At 54.2% G+C, this 21,892-nt stretch overlaps 21 non-coding genes across 21 annotated transcripts; 13 read left to right on the plus strand and 8 right to left on the minus strand.

The window, feature by feature from the left end:
• Positions 1 to 939: 939 nt before the first annotated feature.
• Positions 940 to 1,011, plus strand: TRNAE-CUC (transfer RNA glutamic acid (anticodon CUC)). Its single transcript has one exon. It is a non-coding gene; the product is annotated as a tRNA-Glu (tRNA).
• Positions 1,012 to 1,938: 927 nt separating this feature from the next.
• On the minus strand, positions 1,939 to 2,021 carry TRNAL-UAA (transfer RNA leucine (anticodon UAA)). The gene has a single exon. It is a non-coding gene; the product is annotated as a tRNA-Leu (tRNA).
• Positions 2,022 to 2,967: 946 nt separating this feature from the next.
• TRNAE-CUC (transfer RNA glutamic acid (anticodon CUC)) lies at positions 2,968 to 3,039 on the plus strand. Its single transcript has one exon. It is a non-coding gene; the product is annotated as a tRNA-Glu (tRNA).
• A 340-nt stretch (positions 3,040 to 3,379) lies between these two features.
• TRNAE-CUC (transfer RNA glutamic acid (anticodon CUC)) lies at positions 3,380 to 3,451 on the plus strand. Its single transcript has one exon. It is a non-coding gene; the product is annotated as a tRNA-Glu (tRNA).
• Positions 3,452 to 4,355: 904 nt separating this feature from the next.
• TRNAL-UAA (transfer RNA leucine (anticodon UAA)) lies at positions 4,356 to 4,438 on the minus strand. The gene has a single exon. It is a non-coding gene; the product is annotated as a tRNA-Leu (tRNA).
• Positions 4,439 to 5,332: 894 nt separating this feature from the next.
• Positions 5,333 to 5,404, plus strand: TRNAE-CUC (transfer RNA glutamic acid (anticodon CUC)). Its single transcript has one exon. It is a non-coding gene; the product is annotated as a tRNA-Glu (tRNA).
• Positions 5,405 to 6,708: 1,304 nt separating this feature from the next.
• On the minus strand, positions 6,709 to 6,791 carry TRNAL-UAA (transfer RNA leucine (anticodon UAA)). Its single transcript has one exon. It is a non-coding gene; the product is annotated as a tRNA-Leu (tRNA).
• Positions 6,792 to 7,741: 950 nt separating this feature from the next.
• TRNAE-CUC (transfer RNA glutamic acid (anticodon CUC)) lies at positions 7,742 to 7,813 on the plus strand. Its single transcript has one exon. It is a non-coding gene; the product is annotated as a tRNA-Glu (tRNA).
• A 1,306-nt stretch (positions 7,814 to 9,119) lies between these two features.
• TRNAL-UAA (transfer RNA leucine (anticodon UAA)) lies at positions 9,120 to 9,202 on the minus strand. Its single transcript has one exon. It is a non-coding gene; the product is annotated as a tRNA-Leu (tRNA).
• Positions 9,203 to 10,148: 946 nt separating this feature from the next.
• On the plus strand, positions 10,149 to 10,220 carry TRNAE-CUC (transfer RNA glutamic acid (anticodon CUC)). The gene has a single exon. It is a non-coding gene; the product is annotated as a tRNA-Glu (tRNA).
• Positions 10,221 to 10,560: 340 nt separating this feature from the next.
• TRNAE-CUC (transfer RNA glutamic acid (anticodon CUC)) lies at positions 10,561 to 10,632 on the plus strand. The gene has a single exon. It is a non-coding gene; the product is annotated as a tRNA-Glu (tRNA).
• Positions 10,633 to 11,536: 904 nt separating this feature from the next.
• TRNAL-UAA (transfer RNA leucine (anticodon UAA)) lies at positions 11,537 to 11,619 on the minus strand. The gene has a single exon. It is a non-coding gene; the product is annotated as a tRNA-Leu (tRNA).
• Positions 11,620 to 12,513: 894 nt separating this feature from the next.
• TRNAE-CUC (transfer RNA glutamic acid (anticodon CUC)) lies at positions 12,514 to 12,585 on the plus strand. Its single transcript has one exon. It is a non-coding gene; the product is annotated as a tRNA-Glu (tRNA).
• A 1,304-nt stretch (positions 12,586 to 13,889) lies between these two features.
• TRNAL-UAA (transfer RNA leucine (anticodon UAA)) lies at positions 13,890 to 13,972 on the minus strand. The gene has a single exon. It is a non-coding gene; the product is annotated as a tRNA-Leu (tRNA).
• Positions 13,973 to 14,870: 898 nt separating this feature from the next.
• On the plus strand, positions 14,871 to 14,942 carry TRNAE-CUC (transfer RNA glutamic acid (anticodon CUC)). Its single transcript has one exon. It is a non-coding gene; the product is annotated as a tRNA-Glu (tRNA).
• Positions 14,943 to 15,282: 340 nt separating this feature from the next.
• Positions 15,283 to 15,354, plus strand: TRNAE-CUC (transfer RNA glutamic acid (anticodon CUC)). Its single transcript has one exon. It is a non-coding gene; the product is annotated as a tRNA-Glu (tRNA).
• Positions 15,355 to 16,258: 904 nt separating this feature from the next.
• On the minus strand, positions 16,259 to 16,341 carry TRNAL-UAA (transfer RNA leucine (anticodon UAA)). Its single transcript has one exon. It is a non-coding gene; the product is annotated as a tRNA-Leu (tRNA).
• Positions 16,342 to 17,633: 1,292 nt separating this feature from the next.
• Positions 17,634 to 17,705, plus strand: TRNAE-CUC (transfer RNA glutamic acid (anticodon CUC)). The gene has a single exon. It is a non-coding gene; the product is annotated as a tRNA-Glu (tRNA).
• Positions 17,706 to 19,578: 1,873 nt separating this feature from the next.
• TRNAE-CUC (transfer RNA glutamic acid (anticodon CUC)) lies at positions 19,579 to 19,650 on the plus strand. The gene has a single exon. It is a non-coding gene; the product is annotated as a tRNA-Glu (tRNA).
• A 340-nt stretch (positions 19,651 to 19,990) lies between these two features.
• On the plus strand, positions 19,991 to 20,062 carry TRNAE-CUC (transfer RNA glutamic acid (anticodon CUC)). Its single transcript has one exon. It is a non-coding gene; the product is annotated as a tRNA-Glu (tRNA).
• A 904-nt stretch (positions 20,063 to 20,966) lies between these two features.
• Positions 20,967 to 21,049, minus strand: TRNAL-UAA (transfer RNA leucine (anticodon UAA)). The gene has a single exon. It is a non-coding gene; the product is annotated as a tRNA-Leu (tRNA).
• Positions 21,050 to 21,892: the final 843 nt, after the last annotated feature.

Consider the following 21,892-nt stretch of genomic DNA (forward strand, 5'->3'; position numbering starts at 1 on the left):
TGTGCGAGCCCGAAAAAAGGGCAGCTCCTATGTCATCCCTTCTTGCCCTCCGGCACTTGCTGTACAAGCAAAGCCCCCTTTGAACTCTGCATGGTAACCCTGCTGTGTCTCGCAGGCAATCATGGCCTGCCACCTTTTAATAAACGTGCTCTCCCACGAAGCAGTTCTCCTAAGGAGGGTTAGTTGTGAGTGTGCATCTTCAGCGGCAGCCTCTAGGGGGAGCTTCAGCACTGACCCACAAAAGCTCATAGCGAGGAAGGCTGTCCTTTCAGGAGAGCAAGACAGGAATATCAGCGCTTGGAAGTGAAAGCGCAAACATTCCCAAAGTGATGCTGTCTTCAATCTCTAAGCTCCCCTTTTCGCAGACCATCACAAGTGTTTTTGTTTTCTTTCTTTCTTTCTTTCTTTATTTCTTTATTTATTTATTTATTAGCAGAAACGGCCCCCGAAGACCTGCAGGCACTGGTGCCCATTGTAGCAGAGGCCCTCAGCCTTTGGACTCGGACGCCACCATCTGAGCGACACGCAACTGGGTGCACCCACCGTCCCTGGTGGTCTAGTGGTTAGGATTCGGCGCTCTCACATTCCCGGTCAGGGAAGGAGCTCTTTTAACAACTGACATTTTTATTTACGGCAATGCAGTTAACTGGCGACCGGAAATCTTGCTCCCAGATGCAGATTTGCGTGCACAAAATGGAGGAAGTGCCCTCAGCGCGACGCAAAACGTGTTTATGGCAGAGTCCCATTCATTCTCCTGTCGCTGCGGAAAGACTGCCCTTGACGCAAAAAAGGCAGCTTCCTTTTTCACCGCTGGAGAGAACCTATCTGCTCGGCCCTCCCCCTCTCTTCCCAGTCCCCCAATGGACTGGCCTTTGAGGCACCTGCAGGCGTTGTGCACTCGGACACCACTGCCCGGCCTTCCCGAGCTGTCCAGCGGTCTCCCTGGTGGTCTAGTGGTTAGGATTCGGCCCTCTCACCCCCGCGGCCCGGGTTCGATTCCCGGTCAGGGAAGAGAGGCTTTTACTGAATGACATTTTTACAGAAATTCAAACAACTGCGTCTCAAAAAATATTTCTTTCAAATGTAGCTTCACTCACAGGCAATAGCGGCGTGGCTCCCCTGGCGGTAACTCCAAGCATCTTTTCAGCATGGTCCCTTACCGGAAGCTGTCGCCGCTAGAAGTGGGCCTGTGCCCCAAAAAGGAAGCTTTCTTTCTTCCAAAGCTGTAGAGAAAATATTAGTCCTGTCGCCCTGCCAAAGCCGAGCTCGCCCACCATCCCTAGCCTCATCAGACCAAGACCTTGCCCGGGACCCTGGGGCAGAGGGCTGCAGAAATGGTTGCGTACCGGTTTGGAGGAGAAAAGCAGGGGAGGGAGGGGTCGTAGCTGCTTGATTTGCATACAGAGCTGTGGTCTGCTGGGAAAGTGCAGCCTTTGGAGCTTGGCAAAGGCTTCGCAAGGGGCCCGAGCATTGCCCTCGCCCCGTTTGTTGACAGGTTCTCCTTCTATGGGCTGAAGGGCCCTGTAGCCTGATTTGAGGTTGGACGCTCTATTATTCACAGGGGTGTACCGGGCCTAGACGGTGACTGGCTGACCCGTCAGGGCATCGCCCGTTTGGAAGCCCGTTTGGAAGCCCGTTTCGGAAGCCGTGAGGAAGCGGAGGCGGGAATCCCTGCCCAATTTTCTTTTGGGGTGGTAGGGCTGTTGGCGGGGTTGCACAAGCTCTGCCAACTTTGGCGGCTTAAGCTTGGGATGCGAGGGACATGGTACAAAAATGCAAAGGTTTTCCAGGAAAAGAGTCTACGGGCAACGATTCCTTGTTGCTCTTTTCAGGTGAACTCAAGCCTCAGGGCTTTGAGGTAGGGGCACTGCCTACAGACAGCAGGAAAGGGCTTGTGCGAAGCTGCTGCCGCATTTAGGTAAGAAGAGTAAAAACCTGTACCAGGAGTGGGGCTCGAACCCACGCGGACACTTGTCCATTGGATCTTAAGTCCAACGCCTTAACCACTCGGCCATCCTGGTGAGCTGCTGCAAAGGGCTTCGAATTGAATCTTTGCTGTTTCAGCAGCAGGCGAACAAGTGGAAAACCAGCCCAGAGTGCCCCCTGCAGGAGGTTGGATGGAATTGGCTTGCGAGCGGCAAACGTCTCTCACTTAACAGCATTACAATAGCCTCCAGCTGACTGCAAGTACGGTTGCGGAAACCTCCCGGGTGCTGCAGTCGTTTCCCCGGTGGCCTAGTGGTGAGGATTTGGTGCTTTCACTGCCACGGGCCTGGCTTCGAGTCCCCGACCAGAGTGTGTGCTTTGAGTAAAGGTGGTCTAGGGCAGTCCAGAGGCAGGCTGAGCCTCGAAGGCTGGTGCAGGCCTTGGTGTGCGAGCCCGAAAAAAGGGCAGCTCCTATGTCATCCCTTCTTGCCCTCCGGCACTTGCTGTACAAGCAAAGCCCCCTTTGAACTCTGCATGGTAACCCTGCTGTGTCTCGCAGGCAATCATGGCCTGCCGCCTTTTAATAAACGTGCTCTCCCACGAAGCAGTTCTCCTAAGGAGGGTTAGTTGTGAGTGTGCATCTTCAGCGGCAGCCTCTAGGGGGAGCTTCAGCACTGACCCACAAAAGCTCATAGCGAGGAAGGCTGTCCTTTCAGGAGAGCAAGACAGGAATATCAGCGCTTGGAAGTGAAAGCGCAAACGTTCCCAAAGTGATGCTGTCTTCAATCTCTAAGCTCCCCTTTTCGCAGACCATCACAAGTGTTTTTGTTTTCTTTCTTTCTTTCTTTCTTTCTTTCTTTCTTTCTTTCTTTCTTTCTTTCTTTCTTTCTTTCTTTCTTTCTTTCTTTCTTTCTTTATTTATTTATTAGCAGAAACGGCCCCCGAAGACCTGCAGGCACTGGTGCCCATTGTAGCAGAGGCCCTCAGCCTTTGGACTCGGACGCCACCATCTGAGCGACACGCAACGGGGTGCACCCACCGTCCCTGGTGGTCTAGTGGTTAGGATTCGGCGCTCTCACCGCCCCGGCCCGGGTTCGATTCCCGGTCAGGGAAGGAGCTCTTTTAACAACTGACATTTTTATTTACAGCAATGCAGTTAACTGGCGACCGGAAATCTTGCTCCCAGATGCAGATTTGCGTGCACAAAATGGAGGAAGTGCCCTCAGCGCGACGCAAAACGTGTTTATGGCAGAGTCCCATTCATTCTCCTGTCGCTGCGGAAAGACTGCCCTTGACGCAAAAAAGGCAGCTTCCTTTTTCACCGCTGGAGAGAACCTATCTGCTCGGCCCTCCCCCTCTCTTCCCAGTCCCCCAATGGACTGGCCTTTGAGGCACCTGCAGGCATTGTGCACTCGGACACCACTGCCCGGCCTTCCCGAGCTGTCCAGCGGTCTCCCTGGTGGTCTAGTGGTTAGGATTCGGCGCTCTCACCGCCGCGGCCCGGGTTCGATTCCCGGTCAGGGAAGAGAGGCTTTTACTGAATGACATTTTTACAGAAATTCAAACAACTGCGTCTCAAAAAATATTTCTTTCAAATGTAGCTTCACTCACAGGCAATAGCGGCGTGGCTCCCCTGGCGGTAACTCCAAGCATCTTTTCAGCATGGTCCCTTACCGGAAGCTGTCGCCGCTAGAAGTGGGCCTGTGCCCCAAAAAGGAAGCTTTCTTTCTTCCAAAGCTGTAGAGAAAATATTAGTCCTGTCGCCCTGCCAAAGCCGAGCTCGCCCACCATCCCTAGCCTCATCAGACCAAGACCTTGCCCGGGACCCTGGGGCAGAGGGCTGCAGAAATGGTTGCGTACCGGTTTGGAGGAGAAAAGCAGGGGAGGGAGGGGTCGTAGCTGCTTGATTTGCATACAGAGCTGTGGTCTGCTGGGAAAGTGCAGCCTTTGGAGCTTGGCAAAGGCTTCGCAAGGGGCCCGAGCATTGCCCTCGCCCCGTTTGTTGACAGGTTCTCCTTCTATGGGCTGAAGGGCCCTGTAGCCTGATTTGAGGTTGGACGCTCTATTATTCACAGGGGTGTACCGGGCCTAGACGGTGACTGGCTGACCCGTCAGGGCATCGCCCGTTTGGAAGCCCGTTTCGGAAGCGGAGGCGGGAATCCCTGCCCAATTTTCTTTTGGGGTGGTAGGGCTGTTGGCGGGGTTGCACAAGCTCTGCCAACTTTGGCGGCTTAAGCTTGGGATGCGAGGGACATGGTACAAAAATGCAAAGGTTTTCCAGGAAAAGAGTCTACGGGCAACGATTCCTTGTTGCTCTTTTCAGGTGAACTCAAGCCTCAGGGCTTTGAGGTAGGGGCACTGCCTACAGACAGCAGGAAAGGGCTTGTGCGAAGCTGCTGCCGCATTTAGGTAAGAAGAGTAAAAACCTGTACCAGGAGTGGGGCTCGAACCCACGCGGACACTTGTCCATTGGATCTTAAGTCCAACGCCTTAACCACTCGGCCATCCTGGTGAGCTGCTGCAAAGGGCTTCGAATTGAATCTTTGCTGTTTCAGCAGCAGGCGAACAAGTGGAAAACCAGCCCAGAGTGCCCCCTGCAGGAGGTTGGATGGAATTGGCTTGCGAGCGGCAAACGTCTCTCACTTAACAGCATTACAATAGCCTCCAGCTGACTAAAAGTACGGTTGCGGAAACCTCCCGGGTGCTGCAGTCGTTTCCCCGGTGGCCTAGTGGTGAGGATTTGGTGCTTTCACTGCCACGGGCCTGGCTTCGAGTCCCCGACCAGAGTGTGTGCTTTGAGTAAAGGTGGTCTAGGGCAGTCCAGAGGCAGGCTGAGCCTCGAAGGCTGGTGCAGGCCTTGGTGTGCGAGCCCGAAAAAAGGGCAGCTCCTATGTCATCCCTTCTTGCCCTCCGGCACTTGCTGTACAAGCAAAGCCCCCTTTGAACTCTGCATGGTAACCCTGCTGTGTCTCGCAGGCAATCATGGCCTGCCGCCTTTTAATAAACGTGCTCTCCCACGAAGCAGTTCTCCTAAGGAGGGTTAGTTGTGAGTGTGCATCTTCAGCGGCAGCCTCTAGGGGGAGCTTCAGCACTGACCCACAAAAGCTCATAGCGAGGAAGGCTGTCCTTTCAGGAGAGCAAGACAGGAATATCAGCGCTTGGAAGTGAAAGCGCAAACGTTCCCAAAGTGATGCTGTCTTCAATCTCTAAGCTCCCCTTTTCGCAGACCATCACAAGTGTTTTTGTTTTCTTTCTTTCTTTCTTTCTTTATTTCTTTATTTATTTATTTATTAGCAGAAACGGCCCCCGAAGACCTGCAGGCACTGGTGCCCATTGTAGCAGAGGCCCTCAGCCTTTGGACTCGGACGCCACCATCTGAGCGACACGCAACGGGGTGCACCCACCGTCCCTGGTGGTCTAGTGGTTAGGATTCGGCGCTCTCACCGCCGCGGCCCGGGTTCGATTCCCGGTCAGGGAAGGAGCTCTTTTAACAACTGACATTTTTATTTACAGCAATGCAGTTAACTGGCGACCGGAAATCTTGCTCCCAGATGCAGATTTGCGTGCACAAAATGGAGGAAGTGCCCTCAGCGCGACGCAAAACGTGTTTATGGCAGAGTCCCATTCATTCTCCTGTCGCTGCGGAAAGACTGCCCTTGACGCAAAAAAGGCAGCTTCCTTTTTCACCGCTGGAGAGAACCTATCTGCTCGGCCCTCCCCCTCTCTTCCCAGTCCCCCAATGGACTGGCCTTTGAGGCACCTGCAGGCATTGTGCACTCGGACACCACTGCCCGGCCTTCCCGAGTTGTCCAGCGGTCTCCCTGGTGGTCTAGTGGTTAGGATTCGCCGCGGCCCGGGTTCGATTCCCGGTCAGGGAAGAGAGGCTTTTACTGAATGACATTTTTACAGAAATTCAAACAACTGCGTCTCAAAAAATATTTCTTTCAAATGTAGCTTCACTCACAGGCAATAGCGGCGTGGCTCCCCTGGCGGTAACTCCAAGCATCTTTTCAGCATGGTCCCTTACCGGAAGCTGTCGCCGCTAGAAGTGGGCCTGTGCCCCAAAAAGGAAGCTTTCTTTCTTCCAAAGCTGTAGAGAAAATATTAGTCCTGTCGCCCTGCCAAAGCCGAGCTCGCCCACCATCCCTAGCCTCATCAGACCAAGACCTTGCCCGGGACCCTGGGGCAGAGGGCTGCAGAAATGGTTGCGTACCGGTTTGGAGGAGAAAAGCAGGGGAGGGAGGGGTCGTAGCTGCTTGATTTGCATACAGAGCTGTGGTCTGCTGGGAAAGTGCAGCCTTTGGAGCTTGGCAAAGGCTTCGCAAGGGGCCCGAGCATTGCCCTCGCCCCGTTTGTTGACAGGTTCTCCTTCTATGGGCTGAAGGGCCCTGTAGCCTGATTTGAGGTTGGACGCTCTATTATTCACAGGGGTGTACCGGGCCTAGACGGTGACTGGCTGACCCGTCAGGGCATCGCCCGTTTGGAAGCCCGTTTCGGAAGCGGAGGCGGGAATCCCTGCCCAATTTTCTTTTGGGGTGGTAGGGCTGTTGGCGGGGTTGCACAAGCTCTGCCAACTTTGGCGGCTTAAGCTTGGGATGCGAGGGACATGGTACAAAAATGCAAAGGTTTTCCAGGAAAAGAGTCTACGGGCAACGATTCCTTGTTGCTCTTTTCAGGTGAACTCAAGCCTCAGGGCTTTGAGGTAGGGGCACTGCCTACAGACAGCAGGAAAGGGCTTGTGCGAAGCTGCTGCCGCATTTAGGTAAGAAGAGTAAAAACCTGTACCAGGAGTGGGGCTCGAACCCACGCGGACACTTGTCCATTGGATCTTAAGTCCAACGCCTTAACCACTCGGCCATCCTGGTGAGCTGCTGCAAAGGGCTTCGAATTGAATCTTTGCTGTTTCAGCAGCAGGCGAACAAGTGGAAAACCAGCCCAGAGTGCCCCCTGCAGGAGGTTGGATGGAATTGGCTTGCGAGCGGCAAACGTCTCTCACTTAACAGCATTACAATAGCCTCCAGCTGACTGCAAGTACGGTTGCGGAAACCTCCCGGGTGCTGCAGTCGTTTCCCCGGTGGCCTAGTGGTGAGGATTTGGTGCTTTCACTGCCACGGGCCTGGCTTCGAGTCCCCGACCAGAGTGTGTGCTTTGAGTAAAGGTGGTCTAGGGCAGTCCAGAGGCAGGCTGAGCCTCGAAGGCTGGTGCAGGCCTTGGTGTGCGAGCCCGAAAAAAGGGCAGCTCCTATGTCATCCCTTCTTGCCCTCCGGCACTTGCTGTACAAGCAAAGCCCCCTTTGAACTCTGCATGGTAACCCTGCTGTGTCTCGCAGGCAATCATGGCCTGCCGCCTTTTAATAAACGTGCTCTCCCACGAAGCAGTTCTCCTAAGGAGGGTTAGTTGTGAGTGTGCATCTTCAGCGGCAGCCTCTAGGGGGAGCTTCAGCACTGACCCACAAAAGCTCATAGCGAGGAAGGCTGTCCTTTCAGGAGAGCAAGACAGGAATATCAGCGCTTGGAAGTGAAAGCGCAAACGTTCCCAAAGTGATGCTGTCTTCAATCTCTAAGCTCCCCTTTTCGCAGACCATCACAAGTGTTTTTGTTTTCTTTCTTTCTTTCTTTCTTTCTTTCTTTCTTTCTTTCTTTCTTTCTTTCTTTCTTTCTTTCTTTCTTTCTTTCTTTCTTTCTTTCTTTATTTATTTATTAGCAGAAACGGCCCCCGAAGACCTGCAGGCACTGGTGCCCATTGTAGCAGAGGCCCTCAGCCTTTGGACTCGGACGCCACCATCTGAGCGACACGCAACGGGGTGCACCCACCGTCCCTGGTGGTCTAGTGGTTAGGATTCCGCGCTCTCACCGCCGCGGCCCGGGTTCGATTCCCGGTCAGGGAAGGAGCTCTTTTAACAACTGACATTTTTATTTACAGCAATGCAGTTAACTGGCGACCGGAAATCTTGCTCCCAGATGCAGATTTGCGTGCACAAAATGGAGGAAGTGCCCTCAGCGCGACGCAAAACGTGTTTATGGCAGAGTCCCATTCATTCTCCTGTCGCTGCGGAAAGACTGCCCTTGACGCAAAAAAGGCAGCTTCCTTTTTCACCGCTGGAGAGAACCTATCTGCTCGGCCCTCCCCCTCTCTTCCCAGTCCCCCAATGGACTGGCCTTTGAGGCACCTGCAGGCATTGTGCACTCGGACACCACTGCCCGGCCTTCCCGAGTTGTCCAGCGGTCTCCCTGGTGGTCTAGTGGTTAGGATTACCGCCGCGGCCCGGGTTCGATTCCCGGTCAGGGAAGAGAGGCTTTTACTGAATGACATTTTTACAGAAATTCAAACAACTGCGTCTCAAAAAATATTTCTTTCAAATGTAGCTTCACTCACAGGCAATAGCGGCGTGGCTCCCCTGGCGGTAACTCCAAGCATCTTTTCAGCATGGTCCCTTACCGGAAGCTGTCGCCGCTAGAAGTGGGCCTGTGCCCCAAAAAGGAAGCTTTCTTTCTTCCAAAGCTGTAGAGAAAATATTAGTCCTGTCGCCCTGCCAAAGCCGAGCTCGCCCACCATCCCTAGCCTCATCAGACCAAGACCTTGCCCGGGACCCTGGGGCAGAGGGCTGCAGAAATGGTTGCGTACCGGTTTGGAGGAGAAAAGCAGGGGAGGGAGGGGTCGTAGCTGCTTGATTTGCATACAGAGCTGTGGTCTGCTGGGAAAGTGCAGCCTTTGGAGCTTGGCAAAGGCTTCGCAAGGGGCCCGAGCATTGCCCTCGCCCCGTTTGTTGACAGGTTCTCCTTCTATGGGCTGAAGGGCCCTGTAGCCTGATTTGAGGTTGGACGCTCTATTATTCACAGGGGTGTACCGGGCCTAGACGGTGACTGGCTGACCCGTCAGGGCATCGCCCGTTTGGAAGCCCGTTTCGGAAGCGGAGGCGGGAATCCCTGCCCAATTTTCTTTTGGGGTGGTAGGGCTGTTGGCGGGGTTGCACAAGCTCTGCCAACTTTGGCGGCTTAAGCTTGGGATGCGAGGGACATGGTACAAAAATGCAAAGGTTTTCCAGGAAAAGAGTCTACGGGCAACGATTCCTTGTTGCTCTTTTCAGGTGAACTCAAGCCTCAGGGCTTTGAGGTAGGGGCACTGCCTACAGACAGCAGGAAAGGGCTTGTGCGAAGCTGCTGCCGCATTTAGGTAAGAAGAGTAAAAACCTGTACCAGGAGTGGGGCTCGAACCCACGCGGACACTTGTCCATTGGATCTTAAGTCCAACGCCTTAACCACTCGGCCATCCTGGTGAGCTGCTGCAAAGGGCTTCGAATTGAATCTTTGCTGTTTCAGCAGCAGGCGAACAAGTGGAAAACCAGCCCAGAGTGCCCCCTGCAGGAGGTTGGATGGAATTGGCTTGCGAGCGGCAAACGTCTCTCACTTAACAGCATTACAATAGCCTCCAGCTGACTGCAAGTACGGTTGCGGAAACCTCCCGGGTGCTGCAGTCGTTTCCCCGGTGGCCTAGTGGTGAGGATTTGGTGCTTTCACTGCCACGGGCCTGGCTTCGAGTCCCCGACCAGAGTGTGTGCTTTGAGTAAAGGTGGTCTAGGGCAGTCCAGAGGCAGGCTGAGCCTCGAAGGCTGGTGCAGGCCTTGGTGTGCGAGCCCGAAAAAAGGGCAGCTCCTATGTCATCCCTTCTTGCCCTCCGGCACTTGCTGTACAAGCAAAGCCCCCTTTGAACTCTGCATGGTAACCCTGCTGTGTCTCGCAGGCAATCATGGCCTGCCGCCTTTTAATAAACGTGCTCTCCCACGAAGCAGTTCTCCTAAGGAGGGTTAGTTGTGAGTGTGCATCTTCAGCGGCAGCCTCTAGGGGGAGCTTCAGCACTGACCCACAAAAGCTCATAGCGAGGAAGGCTGTCCTTTCAGGAGAGCAAGACAGGAATATCAGCGCTTGGAAGTGAAAGCGCAAACGTTCCCAAAGTGATGCTGTCTTCAATCTCTAAGCTCCCCTTTTCGCAGACCATCACAAGTGTTTTTGTTTTCTTTCTTTCTTTCTTTCTTTCTTTCTTTCTTTCTTTCTTTCTTTCTTTCTTTCTTTCTTTCTTTCTTTCTTTCTTTCTTTCTTTATTTATTTATTTGCAGAAACGGCCCCCGAAGACCTGCAGGCACTGGTGCCCATTGTAGCAGAGGCCCTCAGCCTTTGGACTCGGACGCCACCATCTGAGCGACACGCAACGGGGTGCACCCACCGTCCCTGGTGGTCTAGTGGTTAGGATTCGGCGCTCTCACCGCCGCGGCCCGGGTTCGATTCCCGGTCAGGGAAGGAGCTCTTTTAACAACTGACATTTTTATTTACAGCAATGCAGTTAACTGGCGACCGGAAATCTTGCTCCCAGATGCAGATTTGCGTGCACAAAATGGAGGAAGTGCCCTCAGCGCGACGCAAAACGTGTTTATGGCAGAGTCCCATTCATTCTCCTGTCGCTGCGGAAAGACTGCCCTTGACGCAAAAAAGGCAGCTTCCTTTTTCACCGCTGGAGAGAACCTATCTGCTCGGCCCTCCCCCTCTCTTCCCAGTCCCCCAATGGACTGGCCTTTGAGGCACCTGCAGGCATTGTGCACTCGGACACCACTGCCCGGCCTTCCCGAGTTGTCCAGCGGTCTCCCTGGTGGTCTAGTGGTTAGGATTCGGCGCTCTCACCGCCGCGGCCCGGGTTCGATTCCCGGTCAGGGAAGAGAGGCTTTTACTGAATGACATTTTTACAGAAATTCAAACAACTGCGTCTCAAAAAATATTTCTTTCAAATGTAGCTTCACTCACAGGCAATAGCGGCGTGGCTCCCCTGGCGGTAACTCCAAGCATCTTTTCAGCATGGTCCCTTACCGGAAGCTGTCGCCGCTAGAAGTGGGCCTGTGCCCCAAAAAGGAAGCTTTCTTTCTTCCAAAGCTGTAGAGAAAATATTAGTCCTGTCGCCCTGCCAAAGCCGAGCTCGCCCACCATCCCTAGCCTCATCAGACCAAGACCTTGCCCGGGACCCTGGGGCAGAGGGCTGCAGAAATGGTTGCGTACCGGTTTGGAGGAGAAAAGCAGGGGAGGGAGGGGTCGTAGCTGCTTGATTTGCATACAGAGCTGTGGTCTGCTGGGAAAGTGCAGCCTTTGGAGCTTGGCAAAGGCTTCGCAAGGGGCCCGAGCATTGCCCTCGCCCCGTTTGTTGACAGGTTCTCCTTCTATGGGCTGAAGGGCCCTGTAGCCTGATTTGAGGTTGGACGCTCTATTATTCACAGGGGTGTACCGGGCCTAGACGGTGACTGGCTGACCCGTCAGGGCATCGCCCGTTTGGAAGCCCGTTTCGGAAGCGGAGGCGGGAATCCCTGCCCAATTTTCTTTTGGGGTGGTAGGGCTGTTGGCGGGGTTGCACAAGCTCTGCCAACTTTGGCGGCTTAAGCTTGGGATGCGAGGGACATGGTACAAAAATGCAAAGGTTTTCCAGGAAAAGAGTCTACGGGCAACGATTCCTTGTTGCTCTTTTCAGGTGAACTCAAGCCTCAGGGCTTTGAGGTAGGGGCACTGCCTACAGACAGCAGGAAAGGGCTTGTGCGAAGCTGCTGCCGCATTTAGGTAAGAAGAGTAAAAACCTGTACCAGGAGTGGGGCTCGAACCCACGCGGACACTTGTCCATTGGATCTTAAGTCCAACGCCTTAACCACTCGGCCATCCTGGTGAGCTGCTGCAAAGGGCTTCGAATTGAATCTTTGCTGTTTCAGCAGCAGGCGAACAAGTGGAAAACCAGCCCAGAGTGCCCCCTGCAGGAGGTTGGATGGAATTGGCTTGCGAGCGGCAAACGTCTCTCACTTAACAGCATTACAATAGCCTCCAGCTGACTGCAAGTACGGTTGCGGAAACCTCCCGGGTGCTGCAGTCGTTTCCCCGGTGGCCTAGTGGTGAGGATTTGGTGCTTTCACTGCCACGGGCCTGGCTTCGAGTCCCCGACCAGAGTGTGTGCTTTGAGTAAAGGTGGTCTAGGGCAGTCCAGAGGCAGGCTGAGCCTCGAAGGCTGGTGCAGGCCTTGGTGTGCGAGCCCGAAAAAAGGGCAGCTCCTATGTCATCCCTTCTTGCCCTCCGGCACTTGCTGTACAAGCAAAGCCCCCTTTGAACTCTGCATGGTAACCCTGCTGTGTCTCGCAGGCAATCATGGCCTGCCGCCTTTTAATAAACGTGCTCTCCCACGAAGCAGTTCTCCTAAGGAGGGTTAGTTGTGAGTGTGCATCTTCAGCGGCAGCCTCTAGGGGGAGCTTCAGCACTGACCCACAAAAGCTCATAGCGAGGAAGGCTGTCCTTTCAGGAGAGCAAGACAGGAATATCAGCGCTTGGAAGTGAAAGCGCAAACGTTCCCAAAGTGATGCTGTCTTCAATCTCTAAGCTCCCCTTTTCGCAGACCATCACAAGTGTTTTTGTTTTCTTTCTTTCTTTCTTTCTTTATTTCTTTATTTATTTATTTATTAGCAGAAACGGCCCCCGAAGACCTGCAGGCACTGGTGCCCATTGTAGCAGAGGCCCTCAGCCTTTGGACTCGGACGCCACCATCTGAGCGACACGCAACGGGGTGCACCCACCGTCCCTGGTGGTCTAGTGGTTAGGATTCGGCGCTCTCACCGCCGCGGCCCGGGTTCGATTCCCGGTCAGGGAAGGAGCTCTTTTAACAACTGACATTTTTATTTACAGCAATGCAGTTAACTGGCGACCGGAAATCTTGCTCCCAGATGCAGATTTGCGTGCACAAAATGGAGGAAGTGCCCTCAGCGCGACGCAAAACGTGTTTATGGCAGAGTCCCATTCATTCTCCTGTCGCTGCGGAAAGACTGCCCTTGACGCAAAAAAGGCAGCTTCCTTTTTCACCGCTGGAGAGAACCTATCTGCTCGGCCCTCCCCCTCTCTTCCCAGTCCCCCAATGGACTGGCCTTTGAGGCACCTGCAGGCATTGTGCACTCGGACACCACTGCCCGGCCTTCCCGAGCTGTCCAGCGGTCTCCCTGGTGGTCTAGTGGTTAGGATTCGGCGCGGCCCGGGTTCGATTCCCGGTCAGGGAAGAGAGGCTTTTACTGAATGACATTTTTACAGAAATTCAAACAACTGCGTCTCAAAAAATATTTCTTTCAAATGTAGCTTCACTCACAGGCAATAGCGGCGTGGCTCCCCTGGCGGTAACTCCAAGCATCTTTTCAGCATGGTCCCTTACCGGAAGCTGTCGCCGCTAGAAGTGGGCCTGTGCCCCAAAAAGGAAGCTTTCTTTCTTCCAAAGCTGTAGAGAAAATATTAGTCCTGTCGCCCTGCCAAAGCCGAGCTCGCCCACCATCCCTAGCCTCATCAGACCAAGACCTTGCCCGGGACCCTGGGGCAGAGGGCTGCAGAAATGGTTGCGTACCGGTTTGGAGGAGAAAAGCAGGGGAGGGAGGGGTCGTAGCTGCTTGATTTGCATACAGAGCTGTGGTCTGCTGGGAAAGTGCAGCCTTTGGAGCTTGGCAAAGGCTTCGCAAGGGGCCCGAGCATTGCCCTCGCCCCGTTTGTTGACAGGTTCTCCTTCTATGGGCTGAAGGGCCCTGTAGCCTGATTTGAGGTTGGACGCTCTATTATTCACAGGGGTGTACCGGGCCTAGACGGTGACTGGCTGACCCGTCAGGGCATCGCCCGTTTGGAAGCCCGTTTCGGAAGCGGAGGCGGGAATCCCTGCCCAATTTTCTTTTGGGGTGGTAGGGCTGTTGGCGGGGTTGCACAAGCTCTGCCAACTTTGGCGGCTTAAGCTTGGGATGCGAGGGACATGGTACAAAAATGCAAAGGTTTTCCAGGAAAAGAGTCTACGGGCAACGATTCCTTGTTGCTCTTTTCAGGTGAACTCAAGCCTCAGGGCTTTGAGGTAGGGGCACTGCCTACAGACAGCAGGAAAGGGCTTGTGCGAAGCTGCTGCCGCATTTAGGTAAGAAGAGTAAAAACCTGTACCAGGAGTGGGGCTCGAACCCACGCGGACACTTGTCCATTGGATCTTAAGTCCAACGCCTTAACCACTCGGCCATCCTGGTGAGCTGCTGCAAAGGGCTTCGAATTGAATCTTTGCTGTTTCAGCAGCAGGCGAACAAGTGGAAAACCAGCCCAGAGTGCCCCCTGCAGGAGGTTGGATGGAATTGGCTTGCGAGCGGCAAACGTCTCTCACTTAACAGCATTACAATAGCCTCCAGCTGACTGCAAGTACGGTTGCGGAAACCTCCCGGGTGCTGCAGTCGTTTCCCCGGTGGCCTAGTGGTGAGGATTTGGTGCTTTCACTGCCACGGGCCTGGCTTCGAGTCCCCGACCAGAGTGTGTGCTTTGAGTAAAGGTGGTCTAGGGCAGTCCAGAGGCAGGCTGAGCCTCGAAGGCTGGTGCAGGCCTTGGTGTGCGAGCCCGAAAAAAGGGCAGCTCCTATGTCATCCCTTCTTGCCCTCCGGCACTTGCTGTACAAGCAAAGCCCCCTTTGAACTCTGCATGGTAACCCTGCTGTGTCTCGCAGGCAATCATGGCCTGCCGCCTTTTAATAAACGTGCTCTCCCACGAAGCAGTTCTCCTAAGGAGGGTTAGTTGTGAGTGTGCATCTTCAGCGGCAGCCTCTAGGGGGAGCTTCAGCACTGACCCACAAAAGCTCATAGCGAGGAAGGCTGTCCTTTCAGGAGAGCAAGACAGGAATATCAGCGCTTGGAAGTGAAAGCGCAAACGTTCCCAAAGTGATGCTGTCTTCAATCTCTAAGCTCCCCTTTTCGCAGACCATCACAAGTGTTTTTGTTTTCTTTCTTTCTTTCTTTCTTTCTTTATTTCTTTATTTCTTTATTTATTAGCAGAAACGGCCCCCGAAGACCTGCAGGCACTGGTGCCCATTGTAGCAGAGGCCCTCAGCCTTTGGACTCGGACGCCACCATCTGAGCGACACGCAACGGGGTGCACCCACCGTCCCTGGTGGTCTAGTGGTTAGGATTCGGCGCTCTCACCGCCGCGGCCCGGGTTCGATTCCCGGTCAGGAAAGGAGCTCTTTTAACAACTGACATTTTTATTTACAGCAATGCAGTTAACTGGCGACCGGAAATCTTGCTCCCAGATGCAGATTTGCGTGCACAAAATGGAGGAAGTGCCCTCAGCGCGACGCAAAACGTGTTTATGGCAGAGTCCCATTCATTCTCCTGTCGCTGCGGAAAGACTGCCCTTGACGCAAAAAAGGCAGCTTCCTTTTTCACCGCTGGAGAGAACCTATCTGCTCGGCCCTCCCCCTCTCTTCCCAGTCCCCCAATGGACTGGCCTTTGAGGCACCTGCAGGCATTGTGCATTCGGACACCACTGCCCGGCCTTCCCGAGCTGTCCAGCGGTCTCCCTGGTGGTCTAGTGGTTAGGATTCAGCGCTCTCACCGCCGCGGCCCGGGTTCGATTCCCGGTCAGGGAAGAGAGGCTTTTACTGAATGACATTTTTACAGAAATTCAAACAACTGCGTCTCAAAAAATATTTCTTTCAAATGTAGCTTCACTCACAGGCAATAGCGGCGTGGCTCCCCTGGCGGTAACTCCAAGCATCTTTTCAGCATGGTCCCTTACCGGAAGCTGTCGCCGCTAGAAGTGGGCCTGTGCCCCAAAAAGGAAGCTTTCTTTCTTCCAAAGCTGTAGAGAAAATATTAGTCCTGTCGCCCTGCCAAAGCCGAGCTCGCCCACCATCCCTAGCCTCATCAGACCAAGACCTTGCCCGGGACCCTGGGGCAGAGGGCTGCAGAAATGGTTGCGTACCGGTTTGGAGGAGAAAAGCAGGGGAGGGAGGGGTCGTAGCTGCTTGATTTGCATACAGAGCTGTGGTCTGCTGGGAAAGTGCAGCCTTTGGAGCTTGGCAAAGGCTTCGCAAGGGGCCCGAGCATTGCCCTCGCCCCGTTTGTTGACAGGTTCTCCTTCTATGGGCTGAAGGGCCCTGTAGCCTGATTTGAGGTTGGACGCTCTATTATTCACAGGGGTGTACCGGGCCTAGACGGTGACTGGCTGACCCGTCAGGGCATCGCCCGTTTGGAAGCCCGTTTCGGAAGCGGAGGCGGGAATCCCTGCCCAATTTTCTTTTGGGGTGGTAGGGCTGTTGGCGGGGTTGCACAAGCTCTGCCAACTTTGGCGGCTTAAGCTTGGGATGCGAGGGACATGGTACAAAAATGCAAAGGTTTTCCAGGAAAAGAGTCTACGGGCAACGATTCCTTGTTGCTCTTTTCAGGTGAACTCAAGCCTCAGGGCTTTGAGGTAGGGGCACTGCCTACAGACAGCAGGAAAGGGCTTGTGCGAAGCTGCTGCCGCATTTAGGTAAGAAGAGTAAAAACCTGTACCAGGAGTGGGGCTCGAACCCACGCGGACACTTGTCCATTGGATCTTAAGTCCAACGCCTTAACCACTCGGCCATCGTGGTGAGCTGCTGCAAAGGGCTTCGAATTTAATCTTTGCTGTTTCAGCAGCAGGCGAACAAGTGGAAAACCAGCCCAGAGTGCCCCCTGCAGGAGGTTGGATGGAATTGGCTTGCGAGCGGCAAACGTCTCTCACTTAACAGCATTACAATAGCCTCCAGCTGACTGCAAGTACGGTTGCGGAAACCTCCCGGGTGCTGCAGTCGTTTCCCCGGTGGCCTAGTGGTGAGGATTTGGTGCTTTCACTGCCACGGGCCTGGCTTCGAGTCCCCGACCAGAGTGTGTGCTTTGAGTAAAGGTGGTCTAGGGCAGTCCAGAGGCAGGCTGAGCCTCGAAGGCTGGTGCAGGCCTTGGTGTGCGAGCCCGAAAAAAGGGCAGCTCCTATGTCATCCCTTCTTGCCCTCCGGCACTTGCTGTACAAGCAAAGCCCCCTTTGAACTCTGCATGGTAACCCTGCTGTGTCTCGCAGGCAATCATGGCCTGCCGCCTTTTAATAAACGTGCTCTCCCACGAAGCAGTTCTCCTAAGGAGGGTTAGTTGTGAGTGTGCATCTTCAGCGGCAGCCTCTAGGGGGAGCTTCAGCACTGACCCACAAAAGCTCATAGCGAGGAAGGCTGTCCTTTCAGGAGAGCAAGACAGGAATATCAGCGCTTGGAAGTGAAAGCGCAAACGTTCCCAAAGTGATGCTGTCTTCAATCTCTAAGCTCCCCTTTTCGCAGACCATCACAAGTGTTTTTGTTTTCTTTCTTTCTTTCTTTCTTTCTTTCTTTATTTATTTATTTATTAGCAGAAACGGCCCCCGAAGACCTGCAGGCACTGGTGCCCATTGTAGCAGAGGCCCTCAGCCTTTGGACTCGGACGCCACCATCTGAGCGACACGCAACGGGGTGCACCCACCGTCCCTGGTGGTCTAGTGGTAGCGCCGCCACGGCCCGGGTTCGATTCCCGGTCAGGGAAGGAGCTCTTTTAACAACTGACATTTTTATTTACAGCAATGCAGTTAACTGGCGACCGGAAATCTTGCTCCCAGATGCAGATTTGCGTGCACAAAATGGAGGAAGTGCCCTCAGCGCGACGCAAAACGTGTTTATGGCAGAGTCCCATTCATTCTCCTGTCGCTGCGGAAAGACTGCCCTTGACGCAAAAAAGGCAGCTTCCTTTTTCACCGCTGGAGAGAACCTATCTGCTCGGCCCTCCCCCTCTCTTCCCAGTCCCCCAATGGACTGGCCTTTGAGGCACCTGCAGGCATTGTGCACTCGGACACCACTGCCCGGCCTTCCCGAGCTGTCCAGCGGTCTCCCTGGTGGTCTAGTGGTTAGGATTCGGCGCTCTCACCGCCGCGGCCCGGGTTCGATTCCCGGTCAGGGAAGAGAGGCTTTTACTGAATGACATTTTTACAGAAATTCAAACAACTGCGTCTCAAAAAATATTTCTTTCAAATGTAGCTTCACTCACAGGCAATAGCGGCGTGGCTCCCCTGGCGGTAACTCCAAGCATCTTTTCAGCATGGTCCCTTACCGGAAGCTGTCGCCGCTAGAAGTGGGCCTGTGCCCCAAAAAGGAAGCTTTCTTTCTTCCAAAGCTGTAGAGAAAATATTAGTCCTGTCGCCCTGCCAAAGCCGAGCTCGCCCACCATCCCTAGCCTCATCAGACCAAGACCTTGCCCGGGACCCTGGGGCAGAGGGCTGCAGAAATGGTTGCGTACCGGTTTGGAGGAGAAAAGCAGGGGAGGGAGGGGTCGTAGCTGCTTGATTTGCATACAGAGCTGTGGTCTGCTGGGAAAGTGCAGCCTTTGGAGCTTGGCAAAGGCTTCGCAAGGGGCCCGAGCATTGCCCTCGCCCCGTTTGTTGACAGGTTCTCCTTCTATGGGCTGAAGGGCCCTGTAGCCTGATTTGAGGTTGGACGCTCTATTATTCACAGGGGTGTACCGGGCCTAGACGGTGACTGGCTGACCCGTCAGGGCATCGCCCGTTTGGAAGCCCGTTTCGGAAGCGGAGGCGGGAATCCCTGCCCAATTTTCTTTTGGGGTGGTAGGGCTGTTGGCGGGGTTGCACAAGCTCTGCCAACTTTGGCGGCTTAAGCTTGGGATGCGAGGGACATGGTACAAAAATGCAAAGGTTTTCCAGGAAAAGAGTCTACGGGCAACGATTCCTTGTTGCTCTTTTCAGGTGAACTCAAGCCTCAGGGCTTTGAGGTAGGGGCACTGCCTACAGACAGCAGGAAAGGGCTTGTGCGAAGCTGCTGCCGCATTTAGGTAAGAAGAGTAAAAACCTGTACCAGGAGTGGGGCTCGAACCCACGCGGACACTTGTCCATTGGATCTTAAGCCCACTCGGCCATCCTGGTGAGCTGCTGCAAAGGGCTTCAAATTGAATCTTTGCTGTTTCAGCAGCAGGCGAACAAGTGGAAAACCAGCCCAGAGTGCCCCCTGCAGGAGGTTGGATGGAATTGGCTTGCGAGCGGCAAACGTCTCTCACTTAACAGCGTTACAATAGCCTCCAGCTGACTGCAAGTACGGTTGCGGAAACCTCCCGGGTGCTGCAGTCGTTTCCCCGGTGGCCTAGTGGTGAGGATTTGGTGCTTTCACTGCCACGGGCCTGGCTTCGAGTCCCCGACCAGAGTGTGTGCTTTGAGTAAAGGTGGTCTAGGGCAGTCCAGAGGCAGGCTGAGCCTCGAAGGCTGGTGCAGGCCTTGGTGTGCGAGCCCGAAAAAAGGGCAGCTCCTATGTCATCCCTTCTTGCCCTCCGGCACTTGCTGTACAAGCAAAGCCCCCTTTGAACTCTGCATGGTAACCCTGCTGTGTCTCGCAGGCAATCATGGCCTGCCGCCTTTTAATAAACGTGCTCTCCCACGAAGCAGTTCTCCTAAGGAGGGTTAGTTGTGAGTGTGCATCTTCAGCGGCAGCCTCTAGGGGGAGCTTCAGCACTGACCCACAAAAGCTCATAGCGAGGAAGGCTGTCCTTTCAGGAGAGCAAGACAGGAATATCAGCGCTTGGAAGTGAAAGCGCAAACGTTCCCAAAGTGATGCTGTCTTCAATCTCTAAGCTCCCCTTTTCGCAGACCATCACAAGTGTTTTTGTTTTCTTTCTTTCTTTCTTTCTTTCTTTATTTCTTTATTTATTTATTTATTAGCAGAAACGGCCCCCGAAGACCTGCAGGCACTGGTGCCCATTGTAGCAGAGGCCCTCAGCCTTTGGACTCAGACGCCACCATCTGAGCGACACGCAACGGGGTGCACCCACCGTCCCTGGTGGTCTAGTGGTTAGGATTCGGCGCTCTCACCGCCGCGGCCCGGGTTCGATTCCCGGTCAGGGAAGGAGCTCTTTTAACAACTGACATTTTTATTTACAGCAATGCAGTTAACTGGCGACCGGAAATCTTGCTCCCAGATGCAGATTTGCGTGCACAAAATGGAGGAAGTGCCCTCAGCGCGACGCAAAACGTGTTTATGGCAGAGTCCCATTCATTCTCCTGTCGCTGCGGAAAGACTGCCCTTGACGCAAAAAAGGCAGCTTCCTTTTTCACCGCTGGAGAGAACCTATCTGCTCGGCCCTCCCCCTCTCTTCCCAGTCCCCCAATGGACTGGCCTTTGAGGCACCTGCAGGCATTGTGCACTCGGACACCACTGCCCGGCCTTCCCGAGTTGTGCTGCGGTCTCCCTGGTGGTCTAGTGGTTAGGATTCGGCGCTCTCACCGCCGCGGCCCGGGTTCGATTCCCGGTCAGGGAAGAGAGGCTTTTACTGAATGACATTTTTACAGAAATTCAAACAACTGCGTCTCAAAAAATATTTCTTTCAAATGTAGCTTCACTCACAGGCAATAGCGGCGTGGCTCCCCTGGCGGTAACTCCAAGCATCTTTTCAGCATGGTCCCTTACCGGAAGCTGTCGCCGCTAGAAGTGGGCCTGTGCCCCAAAAAGGAAGCTTTCTTTCTTCCAAAGCTGTAGAGAAAATATTAGTCCTGTCGCCCTGCCAAAGCCGAGCTCGCCCACCATCCCTAGCCTCATCAGACCAAGACCTTGCCCGGGACCCTGGGGCAGAGGGCTGCAGAAATGGTTGCGTACCGGTTTGGAGGAGAAAAGCAGGGGAGGGAGGGGTCGTAGCTGCTTGATTTGCATACAGAGCTGTGGTCTGCTGGGAAAGTGCAGCCTTTGGAGCTTGGCAAAGGCTTCGCAAGGGGCCCGAGCATTGCCCTCGCCCCGTTTGTTGACAGGTTCTCCTTCTATGGGCTGAAGGGCCCTGTAGCCTGATTTGAGGTTGGACGCTCTATTATTCACAGGGGTGTACCGGGCCTAGACGGTGACTGGCTGACCCGTCAGGGCATCGCCCGTTTGGAAGCCCGTTTCGGAAGCGGAGGCGGGAATCCCTGCCCAATTTTCTTTTGGGGTGGTAGGGCTGTTGGCGGGGTTGCACAAGCTCTGCCAACTTTGGCGGCTTAAGCTTGGGATGCGAGGGACATGGTACAAAAATGCAAAGGTTTTCCAGGAAAAGAGTCTACGGGCAACGATTCCTTGTTGCTCTTTTCAGGTGAACTCAAGCCTCAGGGCTTTGAGGTAGGGGCACTGCCTACAGACAGCAGGAAAGGGCTTGTGCGAAGCTGCTGCCGCATTTAGGTAAGAAGAGTAAAAACCTGTACCAGGAGTGGGGCTCGAACCCACGCGGACACTTGTCCATTGGATCTTAAGTCCAACGCCTTAACCACTCGGCCATCCTGGTGAGCTGCTGCAAAGGGCTTCGAATTGAATCTTTGCTGTTTCAGCAGCAGGCGAACAAGTGGAAAACCAGCCCAGAGTGCCCCCTGCAGGAGGTTGGATGGAATTGGCTTGCGAGCGGCAAACGTCTCTCACTTAACAGCATTACAATAGCCTCCAGCTGACTGCAAGTACGGTTGCGGAAACCTCCCGGGTGCTGCAGTCGTTTCCCCGGTGGCCTAGTGGTGAGGATTTGGTGCTTTCACTGCCACGGGCCTGGCTTCGAGTCCCCGACCAGAGTGTGTGCTTTGAGTAAAGGTGGTCTAGGGCAGTCCAGAGGCAGGCTGAGCCTCGAAGGCTGGTGCAGGCCTTGGTGTGCGAGCCCGAAAAAAGGGCAGCTCCTATGTCATCCCTTCTTGCCCTCCGGCACTTGCTGTACAAGCAAAGCCCCCTTTGAACTCTGCATGGTAACCCTGCTGTGTCTCGCAGGCAATCATGGCCTGCCGCCTTTTAATAAACGTGCTCTCCCACGAAGCAGTTCTCCTAAGGAGGGTTAGTTGTGAGTGTGCATCTTCAGCGGCAGCCTCTAGGGGGAGCTTCAGCACTGACCCACAAAAGCTCATAGCGAGGAAGGCTGTCCTTTCAGGAGAGCAAGACAGGAATATCAGCGCTTGGAAGTGAAAGCGCAAACGTTCCCAAAGTGATGCTGTCTTCAATCTCTAAGCTCCCCTTTTCGCAGACCATCACAAGTGTTTTTGTTTTCTTTCTTTCTTTCTTTCTTTCTTTATTTCTTTATTTATTTATTTATTAGCAGAAACGGCCCCCGAAGACCTGCAGGCACTGGTGCCCATTGTAGCAGAGGCCCTCA

The sequence above is a fragment of the Ambystoma mexicanum genome, chromosome 5p (assembly GCF_040938575.1).
Source record: "Ambystoma mexicanum isolate Mex_15411 chromosome 5p, UKY_AmexF1_1, whole genome shotgun sequence".
NCBI classification, from domain to species: Eukaryota; Metazoa; Chordata; class Amphibia; order Caudata; family Ambystomatidae; genus Ambystoma; species Ambystoma mexicanum.